Below are 10,105 nucleotides of genomic sequence, written 5' to 3' on the forward strand. Positions count from 1 at the left end.
TCAGAGACTCTGCGGCTGATAGAAGAAAAAGTTGGCTACGATCTACATATTGTGGGGTCGGGCTCCAAATTCCTTAATAGGACACCCATAGCCCAAGAGTTAACAACAAGAATCAACAAATGGGACTTACTTAAACTAAAAAGTTTTTTCTCAGCAAGAGAAACAATAAGAGAGGTAAATAGGGAGCCTACATCCTGGGAACAAATTTTTACTCCTCACACTTCAGATAGAGCCCTAATATCCAGAGTATACAAAGAACTCAAAAACTTAGACAATAAGATAACAAATAACCCAATCAACAAATGGGCCAAGGACCTGAACAGACACTTCTCAGAGGAGGATATACAATCAATCAACAAGTACATGAAAAAATGCTCACCATCTCTAGCAGTCAGAGAAATGCAAATCAAAACCACCCTAAGATACCATCTCACTCCAGTAAGATTGGCAGCCACTATGAAGTCAAACAACAACAAGTGCTGGTGAGGATGTGGAGAAAAGGGTACACTTGTACACTGCTGGTGGGACTGCAAATTGGTGCGGCCAATTTGGAAAGCAGTTTGGAGATTCCTGGGAAAGATAGGAATGGAACCACCATTTGACCCAGCTATTGCCCTTCTCTGACTATTCCCTGAAGACCTTAAAAGAGCATGCTACAGGGATACTGCCACATGGATGTTCATAGCAGCACAATTCACAATAGCTAGACTGTGGAACCAACCCAGATGCCCTTCAATAGATGAATGGATAAAAAAAATGTGGCATCTATACACAATGGAGTACTATGCAGCAATAAAAAATGACAAAATCATAGAATTTGCAGGGAAATGGATGGCACTAGAGCAGATTATGCTTAGTGAAGCTAGCCAATCCCTAAAAAACAAATACCAAATGTCTTCTTTGATATAATGAGAGCAACTATGAACAGAGCAGGGAGGAAGAGCAGGAAGAAAAGATTAACATTAAACAGAGACATGAGATGGGAGGGAAAGGGAGAGAAAAGGGAAATTGCATGGAAATGAAGGGAGACCCTCATTGCTATACAAAATTACATATAAGAGGTTGTGAGGGGAATGGGAAAATAAACAAGGAGAGAAATGAATTACAGTAGATGGTGTAAAGAGAGAAGATGGGAGGGGAGGGGAGGGGGGATAGTAGGGGATAGGAAAGGTAGCAGAATACAACAATTACTAATAGAACATTATGTAAAATTATGGATGTGTAACCGACATGATTCTGCAATCTGCATTTGGGGTAAAATTGGGGGTTCATAACCCACTTCAATCTAATGTATGAAATATGATATGTCAAGAGTTTTGTAAATGTTGTGAACAACCAATAAAAAAAATAAAAAAAATATTTTAATGAATAATTCTAACAGTTGCTTAAGTTTGTTGTTTGTAAAACAAAACAACAATAAAAGTAAAACCAAACAGAAAATTCAAATATTTTATAGGTCTCTTTTGGCTACAAGTGCCAATATTCTGTGCACTAGATCTCACAAAGTGCAAGTAACCAACATTCTTGTTTTGTTAGCTTAATTTATTTAAGAAAAATATTCTTTTTTGGTAAATGATACAATAAAAAGTTGTTTATGTGTCTTATTTATTGCAAAGGCAAAGTTCATATTTTTAATAAATGAATATGAAGACCATCTTCTGCTTACTGAAAGGGCGCCACTGCGTTTGGCACAGAGAATAGAAGTAGACATAACAACACTTTGCCTCTTTGGCAGAACCCATCTGGAATTAGCATATCTAAGTGGTTTTTCTCTTGAAAATGGTGTTATTTAAACCCTAAACAGCATTCCAGAAATATAACAAAACCAGCTTAATACTCAGTAGGATTAAACAACACATATATGTAGGACCTATAATGATATTCTTAGAAATTCTCTAGTGCATGAAAATATTGACAACATTGTTTTATTTACATAATAATATTTTTAAAATACAAATATAAAGAATTCCAAGCTTTGTTAAAGAATCTGTGGCCATCATATTGATGTTTGTTTGTTTGTTTGTTTACTTATTGTAAGATTTTGAAATGGAATTGGAGAGACTGGCAAACATAACTGAGCTCGGAAATTTAGATACTTTCAAGAGACAGAGAAATAAAATGACACAGGAATTTCAGAAAGAATGGAGGTGAAAATTTTAGAATATACTGAATAGGAATAGAAGGATATAATTCAAGATATAAGCTATTTCTAAGAAATGTATAAGATATTTCTAGGAAATGTTAAAACAAAGAAGTAGTTATCTAATTTCAGCAAATAATGAGAAAAAGTTTCTGTGAGCACTATGGGAGAAACTACACAAAATATGTAACAGCTCCCCCTCTGTATGGAGCTTATATGCCTATAGAGGAAAGAAAAATTGAAAGCAATGAATCATATATTGTACATATACAATGTATATATGTATATAACATTATATATATATGTATCAATATGTGATGAGTGCTATGAAAAAAATATAAATAGAACTAAAAATTTTAACAAGAGTCCTGATAATCATTGAGGGCTATAATTTTTAGTTAATTGAAGTGAATTACACAGCTTTCATTTTAGAAAAGTTATCAAAATTGTCACTCAAAGCTCAATCCTTTCTTATGAACAATAATTAAATTATCCTATAGTTTTTGTAAGAAAACTGGTAATAATCACTTTGAAACCTTCCTTCATTAAATTTATCTCTGGTCATGTTCTTCAGGATAAATACATATGGTCTTTAATTCAGTAATATGCTCAGAAATATGATTTCTATTCCTGATGATGTTACCTTTGTTACCTTTGAATTTTTGATAGGCCAAACTAGCCTGTAATTAAATATCCACTTAAGGTATTCTCTTATTTCACAACTTTATGTCTTTGTAGCTGCTTTATAAGAAATTTAACTTTCATCAAAAATATAGAAGACCAGAAGTTCTGACTTTCTTATAAATATGTTGTTCCCTTCAAGTACTGAGTATGAAATTCTAAAATTTGAATAACAACCTCTTATTATCTAGACTGCCAAAATTTTGTGTTCAATATAATAAGACCCCTGAAATAACCATATTTAAACTGTTTAAATCCTTATTCCCTTTTAACATTTTTAAAATATTACAGAAAAACTAATATATAGAAATATATCCTGTGGGTTTTTTTTTTTTCTGTAAGGAACCTAAAAATCATGGTGTGAGATGTTTTAACTTACCTATTACACAGTCCTTTTTTTGAAAATAACCCAATCCAACATCCCTTGCTGACAGCCTGTCAACCACCAGGTATGTGATGAGGACATCTGAAGTTATACCAACTCAGCCCAACTGTCACTGATAGAAGCTGAGTTCAGGCAAGACCTGCTCAAATTGCTAACCAACAGGATTATTGTTTCACAAGCCACCAATGTTTGGGGTATTTTCTTATATATCTAGGACTCATTTATACTAGTCAATTTTTGATTCACTTTTTAAATTTTTTTCTGTTATCTAAAAATATACCAGCAATCAACAGAAAACCCGAATAACAGTGAAGCAACCAAATAGAGACATCTTTCCACAACAACAAAAACTCTGAAAATGAACAGTTTCAGGTACCTTTTTATGCAATCAACAATAAATTAAAGAAACCAAACATTTTCTAACTTTTCACTATCATTACCATAAAGTTGTAAAATAGCTTCTGTGTTTCCAGGCATCATATATATAACAAATGTTGAGAAGAGGGCATAAGAGAAATCATCGGCTACACCAACTGTTTATGCCCCTCTTTTCATCAGTAATCAAAAATATTTCTCAGAATGCTATTAGCTCTTTCCTTCTTTCAGTGTTTTGGCTAGAATTATGCCTAAGAGCCAGTGTTAAGTGCAGAGGAGACTGGGGAGACCACAGTTCTTTCCCTTGCCTCTTTTTATCATAAAGACCTTGGTAATCACCAGCTCATTTTCCAAAGGTCTGCCCTATGATTTTTTTCTTACCCATCTGTCATTCATATGTAACTGTAGGAGCATGATGGAGTGAGAATTCTTTCAAAGTTTCATTTGCAAAAAAATGCTCATCATTTGAATGATCTGGCTGTTCCATGGAAGATTCCTCTGGAACGGTTTCCTTTATTTAACTTCAATGGAAATTTCCAAGTACCAATATGCTCCAAAGGGGATTTGTCAGATTTTAACATCATAACTATCTATCTGGGTGAAGTAAGTTCCCCCAGGAATGTTTTCTATTGGTAAATTGCTTTACTAAGTTGCTATGCTTTGATTCAGAAAGGTGTACAGTGTTGGTGCTTCAGTTGAATGATAATAGCACATAACAAGAGCTGGTGATTTACCCATTATGATGATGTAGAACAAAACTGCTGAGAGCCACAGCCGAGTTGGTATGGCCCCTGGCATTTTGCCAACAGTATTGGTTGACAGGCGAGGCATTACTATCCGCCTCTGCCTCTACTTTTGAGTTCTCCTGCTACTTTGGAGTTCTCGTGGGGATTCCCGGGATTCCCCGAGAGTTCCCATTGGTTGGGGAAGTGCAGGAGGAGGGATTTCTGGAGGAGATATTTCTGGTGGCTGGTTCCTGGATGAGCTGCGTGGTGTTTGGGAGGAGTTGCTGGTGAAGTTCCAAAATAAAGTTTGTTCCTGCTTCAGTGGCTCTTGATTTGTGCCCAGCCAGACTGTGGCACAAAATTATATTACACATGTAGGATGTAAAAGAAGACTTATCAAGTGGATATTTTTTCCAGAAATTTTTCTAAAAGAGTAAACCAAAACTAAAAAGATGATAATTTTTGTTAAATTGATTTTCAGTTGCAAAATAATGTTCCTTTAGTCCCAATGGAAGCCTTTTGTGGGAAGTCAATTTTTGGTTCACTTAAATTGTTTTGATACTGAGGATTGAATCCAGTAGCCCTCTACTGATGTTGGATCCTGGAACTCTTGGATATATGGCAATGGAAATGAAATAAAGTCAGGTGGATGAGCATGCAGAGAAGGCTCCTATTGGGGTTTCCATTAAAAAGTGAGGCACAGCTCTGATAAGAAGATGTTAGGCAGATTGGGTGAATGGAGGGGTGGAATGGTAACTGACATTAGGTAAACTCAACCCAAGGATTTTACCCTGTGGTAAAGAAAAATTTCTGCAGCTCTTTAAGAGAACATAGTTAGGGCACCTCAACTTAAACCATGCAAAGCTGAAACTGGTCAAAGGTGACACTCATTAAGTCTCCTGGGGTGAGCTGTCAGGCCATGAGCCAAGGCCCAGAAGTGCATTTTCCCTTTGTTCCTATGATGGACTTAGTCTCACTATGGATCCTCAAACCCAGAACTTTTCTTTTTTTTTAGTTTGATACAGAGTCTGCCTAAATTGCAGAGGCTGGGCTTAGGTGATTCTCCCATCTTAGTCTCCCAAGTAGCTGGTGTTGAAGGTGTGATAGTGTGCCAGTTCTGATTCATTTTTATTCTTAGGGCATATTGCTTCATGATTACAGTACAAACTTGGAGTGTTTATCATAGTTTTCTCTTTCTGGGCTGACACTGAACTTCAATTTTTGTCTCCAGATGCATGAAACCATTAGGAATTCTGTACAGGCTTATTTCTCTAGTCCTCAGCATCTATATTGCTAGTTTTTTCCTTTTAGCTTCTGAGCATATTAATTTGTTTTTTTAATATATAGATCAATATCTCAAGGGAAATAGTAACATCTCTTCTTTCTGAGATTTCTTTTTCTCTAGGATTTCACCTTGGCTGGTCCTATCATTTTGGGAAGCTATCTAATACCTTCAAATAGGGTTTAAAATAAATACCCAACTTTTCTCAAAAAATTTTGGTTGGAAATATGTCAAGTTTAATATTAAATGAAAGGTAACTATCAATTAAACTTCACAATTTCTTTTTTCTTTTTGGATTATAAACTCTTTGAAAAAATGAGTATATGACTTATTCACCCTTGATTCTCAACATAAAACATAATGTCTGAAACATAGATTCTACTCTACTTTCTCTATTGGAATTAAATTAGATTTGATACCAGAAAATAAAGAAATAGAATAGTGGATGTGATTATTTGGAAATGAAAAAAAAAGTTTAGATTTTATATGTGGGGGTCAAGTCAAGGCTTCAATTACAGATAAGTTCTGACATTTACTATCTATGAGAAAACATTCATTTAAAAAAATCTTTGAACATTTTGTTTGGTTATGCTCTGTTATAGACATGAGGCATTAAAAGACAACTTAAAAATAGTCCATTTTTTCAAGGAGCTCAAAGTTTATATAGAACAAAAAACCACTTTAAACTTCACAAAATTCTATCATTTCTAACTTTAAAGAAGATCTCAAAGAGACTCATTTATGCCACCTTTACTATTTCCATCTTAGTTCAAATGCCTTTGCTTCAGCCTTGTCCATAGAACCTTCTTATAGGATGTCCTTTTTAACAAACACCATGTCCTCCTCTCTAATCAACTGGGGAAGTCAGGGTGATGTATTTGAAATTGTAAATCTGGTAGTATCAACGTTGTCTCCACTTAAAATATTATTGGATTTTAACCTTTGTTAGAATATAAATTTCTTAGTCTGTTGTGACTGAATGAATTTATTTCTGCTTTCATTCCAACTTTTGGTTTCATGAATCTCTTCATCTATCTTGCATGTTCATTATTTTCCACTCTCTTTTAGTTTTTTTCCCCCATTAATTCTAAAGTACCTCAGTTTCTCTCCTGCTTCAGGGCTTTTGTGCTTTCTTCTCCCTCCTTGTGAACTGTTCCCTCTGGGTTTTCTTACCTAGACTGCTTAACATGATACAGGTAAAGCTGTACTCTGGAGGGAAGCATTTCTTGAATCTAGTAAATCCCTGGTAAATGGCCCTAAGTCCGTGTATCAGGTCAACACCTGAATCTGGATATTTGGGCATCAAACTCTGACCACACTCAGAATATATCCTGACTATGTTGATACCAACCTACTTGGTAAGGCAATTTATTCCAAGAATACATTTGAATGGCTCAGCTTCTTACAAGTTAACATATCCTTTCCAATAATGCATGAGACCTGCAAGTATAGAAGGTTTGCCTGTCCTATATCTCTCAGTGCTAATCTATTGGTAGTTTCCAAGTGTAAGCTAAATAAATTTTTATCAAATCAATAAATGAAACATGGCAGCCTGCTCCATACTGGGGACCCAATGATCAGCATGGATAGTTCCAACCATTATGTAGCCCCTAATGTAGTAGCAAACAGATAATAATATAAGAATAACTTAGATATGCCATATAAGAGGGAAGAAATGCTTGTTTAAAACTTGATCTTAATAGAGAATATAGTCTGTTGATATTACAAACAATGTTCAATATCTATCCTTCATTAAAGCAACTTTTTTAAGCTTTTAGATCACAAAACTTCCAAGAGGTGTTTATACCTATTATATGGCTTGCTAGTGACAACATATTTGCTCTGTTTCAGACATGTAGAATTAGTTTAGATGCAAAATGTAGTACAGAAAAACAAGCATTGATGGCAAGTTGCTGGTTTCTGGTGTCTTGGACATTAACTTGCTTGTGTCTTATAAAATGTTTTCATGATATTAACATATCATGAAATTATAATTCAAAATGTACTTAAGTACATACAATAGATCTAAGAATATAGATTCTGGATTAAGCTTTCTTGGATTTAAATCAGTTTTCTCACTTTCTAATTGCAAAATAACATAATAATGGGAAAATTGTTTAAGTTTGTATTAGTTTTATAAAATGAGAATAATATGTGTTTCATAAGCTTTTCTGTAACTTTCATAAGAGCATTTCTATAAAATAATTACAATGTAAAATCACACAGACATAAAATATATGAAAAAGTTTTAATTTTAATGACTTTGCTTAAATTTGAAAAGAAGAACAAATTAAACCCACATTGAAGATCAACTGTGTAATATGTTTGAAAAATTGGAAAAGTACACATGACTGTGCCACATATTTTCCACCTTCAAGAAGACAGCATGAAAGTATACTTGGGTTTCTAACCAAACGATTAGCTACAATGTTTGATTAAAATATTCATAATATTTTATAATGAATAAAGTTAGGTACAATGGAACATGCCTATAATCTCAGCAACTCAGGAAGTTGAGGCAGGAGGATCATGAGTTTGATGCCAGCTTTAGCAATTTAGTAAGGCCCTGAGCAACTTAGTGAAACCTTGTCTCAAAATAAATAGTATAAAGGATTGGAGATGTGGCTCAGTGGTGATGCCCCTCTGGGTTCAATCCCCTACCCTAAATGAATGAATAAATAAATAAACAATATTCATAACATAGAAATAATATAAACATCTAATAATTTAGCATATGATAAATATATTTAGTAATTAAATTTGTCTTAAGAACTGTAATACAAAAAAATTATGAATGTAATGCACTCCACTATTGTCACGTATATAAGAAATAATGGAAAAAAAATGTGTCAATAGTTAATTTTTAAGTAAAGATGGAAAGTATTGCAAATTTGAAGGATGTGTTCTGAAGCAGTATACTCATTTACTCTATATTCCTGGAATAAATACTTTTTGTCTTTTCTTTTTTAATTAATTAATTAATTTATTTATTTATTTATTTTTGTGGTGTTGGGCTTTGAATTCCAGAGTATCAGGAATACTAGGGAAGTGCTCTACACTGAATGAACTACATCCCAGGATTCACAGGATTTCAGATAAGACACATAGCAAGAGATTATTGTTGAAACAAATGGTTGGTGAAATAATGAATGTTTCGCCTTACTTTACTTATTTCAATTTTCCTATATTTCCACAAGGAATATCAGTTTTGTACATTAATTTTGATTTTACTAGAAAAGGATGTTTTAAATTACAAGTAGAAATTTTGTCACCAGTTAGCAAAAATGTAGTCACTCATAGGAGAATGGGATCTCCTGTTAGGAGCTGCCCCTCGGAGGACCACTGTCTTGGCCATTCAGTTGAACCCGTCCTCCTCTACTTGGGCAACAGGTATGCCAGATCTGTCTCAGAGTCTGCTGACTGGGTATCTTCCTCCTCCTCCAAGAAAAGCCAGTTGTTGAGAATGATAGTTAATCCATGCCAGGCCTCTTGCTAAGTTAAGCACCACTTTTAAAATGTTATCACCACATTCCCTATAGAGACTTTGTAGACTTTGTGCCCTGCGGCTGGCACCTTACCTCACCCTCCTCACCCATTGTCCAGCAAACATCCTTAAGAAGGATAGAACTGTGCTAAAGAACATTCCCAAGTCTGAGCTAGCTCTGCACTAGATGCACATTATTTCATTTATTCTTCATAAGAGCCCTTTGAGGGTCTCACTATGTTGCCCAGGTTGGCTTCATCACCCCCAAGTAATTGGGATGATAGGCATGTGCCACCATGTCCAGATCTGCAAATTGCCTAAGATGGACAGGTCCAGAAGAAAATAAGAGGAGGACAGCACATTCACTAACATTTCTGTAGTGGATGACAATGATCTGTAGTGGATGAATATCAAGAATTTTGCATTGAATGCCTAAAAGTTTGTTACCCAAGATGATGAGTGCTGACGTGGATGCTGAAAATTTGGTGGAACTGGAGGAAAATACACGATTTATTAATCAAGTGTTGAAACTCCAACACATGCCTGAAGTTCTCTCTCTGCAAGAACAGATGCAGTTAAAAAAAAAAAATCTGAAGCTAAAATCAGAAAATCAAGTTCTTGGACAATATATAGGAAACCCCTTTTCTGCTTCTAGTGTTTTTCAAACAACTGACTCAAAAAGCAAAACAAAGTAAGGGATTGATTCTCCTTCTGTTTTATTGAATTGCTGCTGTTTTTTTTTTTTCCTGTTTTCCTTTAAAACTTGGATAGAGTTCAAAAGTTATAGTACCTTTGTCTGTGGCTTCATTGAATATTTATGAAGATAATGGCAGATATAGGCAAAATTAACTGCATAACAAGATATTTCCATGAGTTTGAGTATTATGTTAGTCTATGTAAATGCACAAATGTATTGTAGAGACTGTATAATTAGAACTGCATATGTGTATGAGACTTGAAGATGAATGTTTTCTTGAAGATGAATTTGCTTTACTATGTAGGTTTATCACTGTGGTAGAATTTAAATGTATAA

The 10,105-nt window shown here is 34.5% G+C and overlaps 1 pseudogene across 1 annotated transcript; it reads left to right on the forward strand.

Moving 5' to 3' along the window:
* The first annotated feature begins 9,394 nt into the window (after positions 1 to 9,394).
* On the forward strand, positions 9,395 to 9,767 carry LOC308654635 (short coiled-coil protein B-like; annotated as a pseudogene). Its single transcript has one exon. The product of its transcript is annotated as a short coiled-coil protein B-like (transcript).
* The last annotated feature ends 338 nt before the right edge of the window (positions 9,768 to 10,105 follow it).

This window comes from Spermophilus citellus (assembly GCF_964194105.1).
Source record: "Spermophilus citellus genome assembly, chromosome: 8".
NCBI classification, from domain to species: domain Eukaryota; kingdom Metazoa; phylum Chordata; class Mammalia; order Rodentia; family Sciuridae; genus Spermophilus; species Spermophilus citellus.